General features: G+C 41.5%; 1 protein-coding gene across 4 annotated transcripts in view; it reads right to left on the bottom strand.

Moving 5' to 3' along the window:
* Positions 1-13,437, bottom strand: part of LOC137421644 (adhesion G protein-coupled receptor L2) — a 568,677-nt gene that overhangs the window by 273,698 nt on the left and 281,542 nt on the right. The gene's annotated exons all lie outside the window — the stretch shown is intronic.

Below are 13,437 nucleotides of genomic sequence, written 5' to 3'. Positions count from 1 at the left end.
CAAGTTGGCAGTTGTTTGGAATCTTCTCCACTTGTAGATGATCTTCCGGACAGTCGAATGATTGATTTCAAATTGTTTGGAGATCTTTTAAAATCCATTGCCAGACTCGTAGGTATCTATAACTTTCTTTCTGAAGGCCTCAGAGAGCTCTTTTGATCTAGGCATGGTGACGCCACACACTTCAACAACAAAGAGCAAACCAAACTAAATGTCTGAGGTTTAAATAAGACAGGTTCCTCCAAGATCCTCTCTAACGATGTTCTAATCATTTGCACCTGAGCTGGTGCACCTGATTCTAATTTTAGGTATTTGAAGTAGTGATAAATGTAGGGGTGTACTTACTTTTTCCACATGCGAAATTTGCATTTATGTTTATTTAAATTATACAATGGACTACAAAATGTAAATGTTTCATGATATTTGTTATATTATATCACCTTTATCTATCAATATTGTTGAAATGAAGATCAAATAGCTGTATGTTGAAATATGTTGAAAAAGTCCAAGCTTTTCATGGGGTGTACTTACCTTTTCACGTGACTGTATATCATTTTGGCTCTGTCACTCAATTGTGAAGAATCACGTTTGAAATTAAAAAATTCTCATATCCAGATCTTCACAAAATTCGAATGAATTATTCCTTGTCACACACACAATCTGACCACCAAGTTTCGTCCGAATTCGCCCATAACCTTTTGAGATAATGCGCAATATATTGGCCTTATCTCTCAAAGGTGAAAAATAATCTCAAAAATTTATGGTAATCCGAATCTGGATCCAGATCTTCACCAAAATTCAATCATTTTGTCCTTGTCACACCCCCAACCTCTTCACCAAATTTAGTCTGAATCCGTCCTCAACTTTTTGAGATATCCTGTTTACAGACAAACAGACAGACAGACAGACAGGGATGAAAACATAACCTCCATCCACCTTTGGCGCAGAGGTAATTACAGAGATTCCAAAAACAAAGAAAACATATTAAATAATGATCTTCAAAATATAATTGATATGTAAATGAGAAAAGCATAAAGCATTGACGATTTAAATGTGAGCAAAGAGAGACACAGTGAGACACACAAACATGAAGAGAGATTCAGAGAAAGATGGGAAAAACAAACATGGCGAGACAAAGACACGGAATGAAACACAAATTAACTGAAATTTAAGACAAAAAGGTAAAAAGAGAAAGGGAGGGAACACATATTGATTTGGAGGTGTAAAGCCTACCTTTCTGTTCCAGTCCTCACAGTCGCAAAGAGAAGAGCATGGAAGCAGGAATGAAGTAAAAGGTGAAGAAAAGAGAGCGACAAGAAAATTGGGAGAGAGAAAGGAATGGAATGGAATGTGAGATCATGAGGAAAGAGAATTAGGTTGGAATGGGATGCATAAAGATTGAAACAAGAGAATGGCAGGAAGGGGAGAAGAAGGGAGGGTCAGAGGGACAAAGAGAGGATATTGATTGATTGGTTGATGTGTAAAGACCCATTAGTGCAACTTGTCTTTTAAATATTCCCATTATATCAAAAATGTTCCTTCATACTCGTATCGTTTACAACAAAAGATCACTATACTGCAGTTCACAGATACAGCACATTAACACAATATAATCAAAACACTGAGGAGTGAATAATTAATAAACAGGCAAAGAGACTTGTGAACAGGAAAATGCAAGATAATGAAAGCATAGTATTAAAATATTCTGCATACTGGCAGGACTGATGATGTTCGTTTTCAAACAGTCGATGTTCAATACCAAACACACACATATAGCTACAATCAGGCAGAACATCCATATAAATTATATTTTGACTCAACAATTAACCCTAACCATTGACTCACCAACTTTAGTCACATTTACTTTTGTCAAAACTATGAATAAAGATGGGAGTAATTGTAAATAAAAGCTTGAGTAAATGCACTATTAGCAAATATAGTAACTGGAATTAAACATAGGAGTAACTAGTCTAACTAGTGAGTTCATAGAACACGTTACCCCACGCAGTCTTGAGAAAAAGGGACATGGGCAGGGTCTGCGTGCAGCAAATTCGATTGGTCGAAATGATGTAAAATTACGTAATATTTTTACAAGTACAGTCGGATCCCGCTATTCATGGGTTCTGCGTATTCGCGTATGATAAAATGCGACCTGTTTCTCCAATTCGCGGAAAAGTGTCCAGCGAATGACGGGTTTTTTCTATTCGCGGCCATGTTCCACGAATTCACGGGTATTTTTTCAATTTGCGGCTGTGTTCCGCAAAATCGCGGGGTTTTTTTCTATTCGCGGCCGTGTTCTGCGAATTCGCGGTTTTACAGGCACGCAAAAAATTCTTTTTATGAGCTGCGACCATGACACATTTATGAAACCCATCTTTCACCAGCCATGAATAAAGCAGGTGGACACGCAAAAAAGCATCTTCTATGAGCCACGAGCATGACCTGTTTCTACATTCACTGCTGTGTGCTTTGTATTTTCATGGCTTTCGCGGCCGTGAATTTTAGCTGCACTATAATCAAGAGATTCGCGGAATGTTCCACAAGCTGCATAACACGTTATCCCTACGAGTTACTGTACAGAATAAAAACACTCCACAGTATCTATAAGTGCAATTAGCTGTCTCCCCTTTTCCCCCATTGAAACTGGCATGGCATACAATCACGGATTTTCATCGACATTCATGGGATTTGCATCGTCATTTCCGGGATTATAGCCGACATTCACGGGAGTTGCCTCGCCATTTCCGGGATTTTCATCGATATTTGCGGGATTTGCCTCGCCATTTCCGTGACTTTCATCGACCTTCGCGGATTATCATCAACATTCGCAGGATTTGCCTCACGATTCGTAGATTTTGCCTCTCCATTCGCAGTTTGTTCCTCTTGATTCATAGATTTCCATGACTCGGGAACCTATCCCCCCTTTTTTCATTGAAACAATGTCCCGCTACTCACGGTTTCGCAATTCGCAGGATTTTCCAGGAACGTATCCTCCACGAATAGCAGAGCCCCACGGCCCACGGTACTGCTAAACGAAAAGGCTTTGAAAATACTAAATAGACGATTTCTGTTCTACAGTGTTTAAGTATATAATTCAATTGAAATACAATAAAGATTTTAAAGGGTTTGATTTTTTGGGGGGAAGTTTACCATCGTTGATGCAGGGTCTTATACACCGCCTGATTTAACATGTTACATTAGTATTTTGTGCCTGTTGTTTGTGTCCTTTATGATGTCCTTAACTACAGTAAATTTCATGTTTGGAATGATTTTCAATTTTGCTTGACTGCCAGACAGGCAGACAGAGTGAAAAAAAATCGCACCCATGTGAGAAGGAAGCGTTCAGTTTGGCATATTTAATCAAGTAGGCAAAGCCTAGAAGTGAACAAAACCCTTCAGAATTACCCTTTACAACGCCTTGTAATTACCCTTCAGTAGCCTACACAATTACCTTTTAGAACCCTTAAGAATAACCCTTTGGAACCCTCTAGAATTACCCTTTAAAATCCTTCGGAATTGCCCTTTATAACCCATTAAAATTACCCTTTAGAACCCCTTTAATTTACCCTTTAGAATTACCCATTAAACCCCCTTAGAATTACCCTTTATAATCACCCATTAAAATTACCCTTAAGAACCCCTCTACAATCCTTTAGAATTACCCTTTAGAACCTAGTAGAATTACCCTTTAGAACCTCGTAGAATTACCCTTTCGAACCTAATATAATTATCCTTTAGAACCTCGTAGAATTATCATTTAGAAATACCCTTTAGAACCCTTTAGTATTATCCTACATAACCTAGTAGAATTATCCTTTAGAATTACCCATTAGAACCCCTTAGAATTACCCTTTATAATCACGCATTAAAATTACCCTTAAGAACCCTTTAAAATCCTTTAGAATTACCCCTTAGAACCTAGTAGAATTACCCTTTGGAATTGAACACAGTGGGTTAGAAAGGTTCTTCTTCATCATATTTGAAGGAAGGGCATAGCCAAATATTGAAGCAGCTTCACCGCTTTAAATTATCTCACTCTTGTCTGGGCATGTGTGATCGGGACGCAGTCTGGACCAAAGTACCTATACTGCTAAACTACAGCTTTGATTTCTGATTCGTGCTCCGATTTGTGTTCAAAATACAACATTCAGTTGACATTAAGTTGCTCCTCGATCCTAAACTTTGTAAACAGACAGACAGACAGACGTGAAGCAATTGATTAACCCAGCGTTTCGCTTTGCGTGAGCTGGGTAAAAATTCCAAAGGGAAGAGTAACTGTGGGAGTTTGTGGGAGTTGTGGGAGTAACGCTGGGTCTAAGGTACAGGAGTAACTGTGATTTACACTGGCATCAACTTTGTTTTACAGCAGGAATATAAATGAAAGTAGGCGAGCTATCATCGGCTTCCTGGTCTAAACCTACATGGGGCACTGCATCATGGAATAGCTGCACCCCAGCAAACAAGCTACCAAGAGCCATTTGCTGAATATGAAAGAAGTAAAACTAAAGGGCAATGAAGGGAATACCTATGAATCTGGTACATGAAAGCAGTGTGCTTCTAATCTTATAAATAATGCAGAAGACCAAACTTCGTTCCAGGTGAGCTAAAAATTGGCCATTTGGAAAATGGCTTGTATTCTAGGAGAGCCTTCACAATAGTTGTAAGTGTGCTGCATGTAATATGCAATAAGGAAACCGAAGGACAGAGGGCAAGAATGGCATTGCTAAAAGTTACAGGATGTTTCACAAGAGGATCCAGATAGTGCCGAGTTCAACAAGGTTCAGACATACATGGCATCAGACATACATGGCGGCGGCCATCTTGGATTTTGACGTGGGTTGCACCCACACACCAAATTCGAATGCGGTCCTTCGCTTATGCACGCACGCACGCACGCCCGCACGCACGGACGGACGGACGGACGGACGGACGGACACACGGACGGAGGGGAAAGCCATAGTCCCCCTTTCGCTCCGCTGTGCGACGGGGGGACAACAAACCTGTGTTCTAGAGGATGGGGCTTTGTCTGCAAAGACAGCACTCAGATGTTGCCAGATCAAACCTACCTTACTTGTGAGACGTGATCTCTCCATAACCGAGCGTAATTTAAACAAATGTCAAATTGATAAGCTCATCAAAGTTCATCAGTGGAAACAAGGATCTGACAGCTGTACTGACAGATGTTTTGCTGTACGGTGTTAAAGGTCGTCAGTCGGCCATCTTTGGTCGGATGACAAAACAAAATCTTCTACATATGTATACTCTCATGTATTGTCTTTGTGCCAAGTTTGAACAAAATCGGTCCATGCACGTTTGAGAAATGGATGGGGACACGTTTAAGTAACAAAATGGCTGCCAGTCGGCCATCTTGGATCTGATCCCGAAAAAAATGACGTGCATATGCAGCCCATCATTCAACATTTGTGTCCCAAATTTGAACAAGATCAGGAAATGCATTTTCGAGAAATGCTTGCGGACGTGTTCAACATCGGATTTTTTTCAACTAAAATGGCCGCCAGTCGGCCATCTTTGATTGCATCATGTATTGACGTTGTGCCAAGTATGAACAAAATTGGTCCATACATCTCCGAGATATGGTTGCGGACACACGGACGGACGCACAAGACTAATTCCATAAGCCCTTGTTTAGGACTAAGTCCAACGGGGGCCAATAAACTGGGCTTTTTAACATCCACAAACAAATGCAGACTGTGCAGCCATGACCCTAGCCAATGACTCACGGAGGTCAACTGCTTAGGCTCCAACAACTGATGGGATCAGCCATTTAAGCTGATAAAATGTTGAGAGTATCCTTGAATTTTGAATTTACATGGTCATATCACTTCACCTAAAATTTGGGACATGGTTCCACTTGCCTGGGCCTACGCTGCACAGGCTTCCAGACAACCACTCTTCAACAATGATGACAGCTTCTGACCCATGCTGAGTTGATTGTACATGTCGTTTTTATGATTCTCAACCTGGTTCATGTATCAGCGCTTCTTAGCAAACTAACATTGCAAATACCAAATGATTCTGTGAAAACGATTATCATGCATGTACATTGTACAGGTACTAAATTATGAATCTCATAACATTAATTACATTGCTAACTATTCTGCTCAATCAATGTCAAATATCACAATACAATACAAAACTAGAAAGCAACTGAAAATACAAAGCCCATCCATGTCTGCTTTGTATTCAGATTTCTTCTACTTCTTCAGTATGCTAAACATGATGAAAACAACTAAAGAAAAATACAAAACAATTGACAATTTTTGGCGACCTTCACCCTTTGACCTCAAAAGCAATAGGCTTGGCCGCTTCAGTGACCCAATATGCAAACCCAAATATCAAATCAATCAAATGATTTAAAAAAAAAAAAAAAAAAAAAAAAAAAAAAACATGGCGGGCCCAGCACACTCGGTAAAACAAAGGACACTGCTGCAGAGAGTGTGACTTCTGGCCTATTTCCTTTGCCATTAGTCACATTTGCAGAGACCGAGACCATGCGTTCTGCTTTTTTCCTACCTGTGGAACCAACTTCCACATTCTTCTGTTGCTCTCAAATGTTGTGTTTGTGTGCTTCCCCTTCTCTCCCCATCTTGTCTTCCGCTCCCTCTTTTTATATATCTTGTTTGTCTGGTTGATTTGTTTGTGAAATAAATGTTAGCTCTTTCACGAGCCTCGATTCAGTATACAAAAAAAAAAAAAAAAAAAAAATTGACAATTTTATGCACCCTTGATCTTCGACCTTTTGATCTAAAAAACAGTCGGCCTCTACCTTTTGATTGGTGAACCAACTCAGTGACCCAATATGCAAATTCCTAAAATTTCAGGTCAATTGGATGAAAATTGACGATTTTTTTGTGATGTTGACCCTTTTGACCAAATTTGTCTTCTCCATATTCTCATAATAAAGCTTTGTTGATAATTTGATGACAAAAGCTCGTGGTAAAAGAAAAAAAGGATACGGCACGCACACACACACACACACACACACACACACACACACACACACACACACACACACACACACACACACACACACACACAAAGGTGGATACCTTGAGACATGGAAGGGGGCTCTGTTCTACCTTCTGAAACTTTAAAATGGAGATAACAACCACTGACACACTGACACGCACGCACGCACACACACACACACACACACACACACACACACACACACACACACACACACACACACACACACACACACACAAACACACACACACAAACACACACACACACACACACACACACACACACACACACACACACACACACACACGTGATTGCAGAAACCGGTCTCCCACTGTGCGGATGGGTTAACAATTTCAATTATATTGTTGTGAAATTACTTAGGGTTTAATGAGGTGTTAATTGTTAATCAGTTACAGTCACGTGAAAAAGTAAGTACACCCCATGTAAAGTTTTGACTTTTTCAACATATTTCAACATACAGCTATTTGATCTTCATTTCAACAATATTGATGGATAAAGGTGATATAATATAACAAATATCATGAAACATTTACATTTTGTAGTCCATTGTATAATTTAAATAAACATAAATGCAAATTTCGCATGTGGAAAAAGTAAGTACACCCCGACATTTATCACTACTTCAAATACCTAAAATTAGAATCAGGTGCACCAGCTCAGGTGCAAATGATTAGAAGATCGTTAGAGAGGATCTTGGAGGAACCTCTCTTATTTAAACCTCAGACATTTAGTTTGGTTTGCTCTTTGTTGTTGAAGTGTGTGGCGTCACCATGCCTCGATCAAAAGAGCTCACTGAGGCCTTCAGAAAGAAGGTTATAGATGCCTACGAGTCTGGGAAGGGATTTAAAAAATATCTCCAAACAATTTGAAATCAATCATTTGACTGTCCGGAAGATCATCTACAAGTGGAGAAGATTCCAAACAACTGCCAACTTGTTCAGGCCAGGCCGCCCCAGCAAGTTCAGCCCGAGAGCAGACCGGAAGATGCTGAAAGAAGTCTCAAAGAACCCCAGAATGTCATCACGGGACCTACAGGTAGCTCTTGCCACTATTGATGTCAAACTGCACGAGTCTACCATTAGAAAGAGGCTGCACAAATTTGATCTACATGGGAGGTGTGCCAGGAGGAAACCTTTGCTGTCCAGAAAGAACATCAGGGCAAGACTAAAGTTTGCCAATGAACACCTCGGGAAAGACCAGCACTTCTGGACCAATGTGCTCTGGACAGATGAGTCAAAGGTAGAGCTATTTGGACACAGTACCAGAAGACATGTTTGGCGAAAACCAAACACAGCATTTGACCACAAGAACCTGATACCAACTGAAAGCATGGTGGTGGAAATATTATGGTTTGGGGCAGCTTTGCTGCATCAGGGCCTGGGCAGCTCACCATCATAGAATCCACTATGAATTCTTCATTGCACCAGAGGGTGCTTGAGGATAATGCGAGGCCATCTGTCGGAGAAGTTGAAGCTCAACCGAAGGTGGACCTTGCAACATGACAATGACCCTAAACATACCAGTAAATCCACCAAGGAATGGCTGAAAAGAAAGAAATTGAGGGTTCTGGAATGGCCAAGTCAAAGCCCGGATCTAAATCCCATCGAGATGTTGTGGGGGGATTTGAAACGAGCTGTGCATGCAAGAAACCCCTCAAACATCGCACAGCTGAAATAATTCTGCATTGAGAAGTGGGCAAAAATTTCTCCCAGTCGATGTCAGAGACTGGTAGACAGTTATAAGAAACGCCTTCTTGAGGTGGTTTCTGCCAAAGGGGGCAATACCACCTATTAGAATACAATACCGCCAAGGGTGCACTTACTTTTTCCACATGCGAAATTTGCATTTATGTTTATTTAAATTATACAATGGACTACAAAATGTAAATGTTTCATGATATTTGTTATATTATATCACCTTTATCTATCAATATTGTTGAAATGAAGATCAAATTTCCCCCCCAATATTCCTTCAGGTCGCACAAGATCTGCCTGCAACCCTCTTATGGTTAAACTGCCAAAGTCTAGGCTCTCTGCTCACCTTCACTCTTTCATTCCCCTTTTCTCCCGCCTCTGGAACAAACTCCCCCACTCCCTTCAATCCCACGCCTCCCTCCAGGTCTTTAAAACAGCTGTTCACCACCATCCCTTATCTTCCCCCATCGAAAACCTTGATCTTTTCTACCCCCGGTAATTCACCCCAGAGTCCTTGCAGTGTTCATATGTTTTATTCCTCTCCCACCTCCCCCCAAGTCCTCCCGATGTCCCTGCTCTCAAATGTTGTGTTTGTGTCCTTCCCCCTCTCTCCCCATCTTGTCTGCCGCTCCCCTTGTTTTTTGTGTTTTGTTTGTCGGTTTGTCTTTTTGTGTGATTAATGTTAGCTCTTTCACGAGCCTCGACCTTGTATTTAAAAAAAATAAAAAAATAAAATAGCTGTATGTTGAAATATGTTGAAAAAGTCAAAACCTTACATGGGGTGTACTAACTTTTTCACGTGACTGTATCTCTTAATGAATGTTAGCATAAGTGTCTGTAACCCAAATGAGCAAAGACCAGGATTGGATGTCTGGGCCCTCGCCCACCACCCCTTGCCCTCTCAACTGTCATCCTCTCACCCTCGTGTCTGTCCCTTCTCCCTCTTTTTCCTGTGTTAACTCACAAATCACCCCATCATAAATCCACACCATACAACTGCACGACTGAGATGGTGCGTCCATGTGATGTTAGTTGTGTACCCCACACACGCTCTGGTGAGATGGCTAATTCAGGACAAGAATGGCACTCGGTGGAGCGCATACCTCCGCCAGGCTGAACAGTTTACGTCTTACATCCCACTGATAGGCCAGATGTGCATCTGGACCTGAATCAAAATTGATTTGGCTTGTTCTTGTCACCTACCCAACTTATCTACCATGTTTCGCCCGAATATGTCCACAGCTTTTTGAGATATCATTCTGTACAACATATAGTTTTGGCCCTATCTCTCAATGGTGAAGAATCACTCAAACATAAAAGATTCTCGTGTCCAGATCCCGATCTTCACCAAAATCGAATCAATGCATCCTTGTCACACACCCAAACTGTCCACCATATTTCAGCTTGATCTATCCATAAATTTTTGAGATCCGGATCTGTCCAAAAGTGTTTAAAAACTTATGAAAACCAAATGTGTTTAAAGTGGGCGGGGTTCACTTTTTCCATGGTGCGGCGATGCGGCCGATGCCGGAAGACGTAGAAAGTAAATCTTCAAATTTTCATTTTTTTGGGCTATATGGCACAGCATTATAATTTAACATGTAATGCTAAATTAAGGAAAATATGTTCATCCAAAAATTGAAAGTGTTAAAAAAAAACTATGAAAACTGAGTGAGTTTAAGGTGGGCAGGGTTCACTTTTTCCGTGGGTACTTGGAAGCATTAATGTGGACGTAGTCTCGTAGAGAAAGGGTGTCTCTATAAGTTGAGCGCAGATATGAGAAGACACAGACCATGAACATGCAGACAGTGAGGTTTGACTGTGTCTATACTACACCCTCCTCCCTCCCCTCCAGCCCCCCTCAGCTGCCGGACGGCTACATGTGAATGTCTGCAGTTGTAGAGGAACCCAGGTAGGGTTTGAAAGAGCAAAGGGCTTTCCTTGGGTAACTTTTCTTGGTTGATGTGTGCAGCATTCTTTGGCTGGAAGAGGATGGGGGTTTATTTATGGAATTCTTAGCCACTTGGAGTAAGTGTGAGAGCTGATTGATTAGTCCCTCTAAGTATGGGTGAGAGAGATGATAAGGTATTGCTATTTATATGTTAATTGGTATTGGCGTTGCACGTAGTACATGTTTGGGTGCCTCGGTGGTGAGTGTTTCTGCTGAAGCTGTCCTGACAACTAGCTAACATGTGATGAAACCGGTAAACCCTCAAATATCGTGGCGGTTACATTCCTGGAAAATGCCTCGATGGTTAAAACTGCGATAGTTAAAACCAAAGGCCTATGGCAAAAGGGGGGTTGGGTTCCTAGGCTTCGAGAACATATAGAGGAAGGTAGGCGGCAGCCAGATATAAACACATCACAATTGAAATAAACATGTAAAATAAATAGAGAGCATGTCAACATTGAAAATCATGTATATAACACTAGAGCTTCCAGGGAAGCAGAACTCAACTGAACTGACTGACGGCGATTTTGTGACGGATCGGGTTGGAATACAATAGCAACCTACCTTGTGTGGTAGGGGTTAAACATTCTAAGTTTGATCAAAATCTGTTAATATTTGTGGACGCTAGAGTGTTAACGTCGTTTTCATGACCAAAAACAAAATGATCGCCTAAGTCCGCCATTTTTCAACGGATCGGGCTGAAATGTAATACCAACCTGGTACTTGGGGTAAGGATGCTGCATGTCAAGTTTGATCAGAATCGGTTGATATTTGTGGACGCTGGAGTGTTAACGTCGAAAGGTTAACGGACGACAGACGACAGACGACGACGACGACGACGACGACGACAGACGCCGGACGCCAGAGGGTTCAGTATGTGATGAACTCAACTGGACGGTAGTCCAGTTGAGTTAATAAATACAGTATAAAAACATAACCCCCATCCACCTTCGGTGGGTGGAGGTAATAAACAGAAACATAAGACTTTACAGTGCCTTCAGGAAGTATTCACACCCTTTGACTTTTTCACATTTTGTTGTGTTACAGCCTGAATTTTAAAGAATTAAATTGAGATTTTTTTTTCTCACTGATCTACACATAATACCCCATAATGTCAAAGTGGAATGTTTTTTTTTATATACAGACGGCATTTAATATGGAATTTTTTTTTGTGGGGGTGGACTTACTTTTCAAGATGACTTAGAACCAAAAGTTCATTGGAATTATGTTATTCTAGATTTTGTTAATGTGACCTTTAAAAGAAACAAAAACCACATTTGACATTTGCAAATAAATTGATCCTTGAAAGTGATGTAAACTGATATCAAACTCAATTCACGGACAGTACTGTGTTAAACTTCTGTACGTTTTCCAGAAGTATCTCTTTATTTTGCACATTAGGCAAAACATTTTTTTAACAAAAACAAAAGTTAAATAACGACTGGGATTACGGACAGTAAAATTACAGTTCAGTACTTCGTGTAACCCCCACGAGCATTCAGGAGAGCACGTACACGTTGAGGCATGCTGTTCACGAGATTTTCCAAGGTTTGGACAGGAATCGCTTGCCATGCAGTTACAATAGCCTGCTGCAATTCATGCACAGAGGCAGGCTGCTGGTCCAAGTTGTCCATTTGACACGTTAATTCTGTCCACAAGTTCTCCATCGGATTCATATCCGGGGACATGGCAGGCCACTCCATATGCTCTTCACCATGGTCAGCAAGAAAGTGTTGGATCATGCGAGCATGATGAGGCCGTGCATTGTCATCTTGGAAGACAAAGTTTCCTCGAAAGGCTGCACGAACAAATGGAAGCAATGTTTCTTCCAGAATGGCCCTGTGCTTGAACTGGTTCAGGTTTCCATTCAGAACAACCAGGTCAGTTTTGCCCCCTGCATGAAAAGCAGCCCAAACGGTCACCCCACCACCTCCAGCTTGGACTCTTGGCACTATACAATCTTCGTTGTAGGCTTCATGCACTTGTCTGTGCACTCGGACGCGGCCATATTGACGATAGACCAGAAATCTAGACGTGTCACTGAAGATCACGTGATTCCAGTGTCCTGGCTGCCATTGACGGTGCTCTCTGGCCCACTGCAATCGGCCCTGGCGGTGTTGTCTGGTCAGACGTGGCTTTCTCAGGGGACGCCTGGCACGATAGCCTGCTTGAACCAGTCGTTGGTTGACTAGCCTTCTGGATACAGGCAGATTTGTCAGTTGCTGCCACTCAGCCCAAAGCCGATTAGCTGACTTGGTACAGCCATTGCGGACTAACCGGTGCAGCTCGCGATCATCCCTCCTTGAGGTTCTGCGGGGACGTCCTGACCTCGGTATTGGAGTAGGGACACCCCTCTGAGCATTTCGTTTCAGGATCTTTGACACCTGACCTTGAGTGATGCCATACTGCCGAGCAATAGCACACAGTTTCATGCCGGAATTTCGTAAAGCCACCACTAAATGACAAACAGCATTGTCGAGTTGACGGACCATCTCCAGGGGAAGCGGCAATAACTTTTGTAGACGTGCAGCAGTTGTTTTCCACTAATACAGAACGCAACAACCCTTATATACCCGATTGTGAAGCCAATCATCAAATGTACCTGTCCGTACATTTTGTCACGCCACCTGTGATATAATCCTGTTGTTGACTTCTTGCTGCGACAGACAATCAGTGACATGGTTCTTTTAACAAAGAAATCACCGAAGCATAAAAGAAACTCACCAGATTGATATTCCGAGTTCAGAAAGTAAACCCAAGTCAAGAAAAAATATATATTCCATA

The sequence above is a fragment of the Myxine glutinosa genome, chromosome 1, assembly GCF_964187855.1.
Source record: "Myxine glutinosa chromosome 1, kmMyxGlut1.1, whole genome shotgun sequence".
Classification (NCBI taxonomy): domain Eukaryota; kingdom Metazoa; phylum Chordata; class Myxini; order Myxiniformes; family Myxinidae; genus Myxine; species Myxine glutinosa.
Note: the sequence above shows the minus strand (reverse complement) of the source record. Positions and strands in the feature narration are given on the sequence as shown.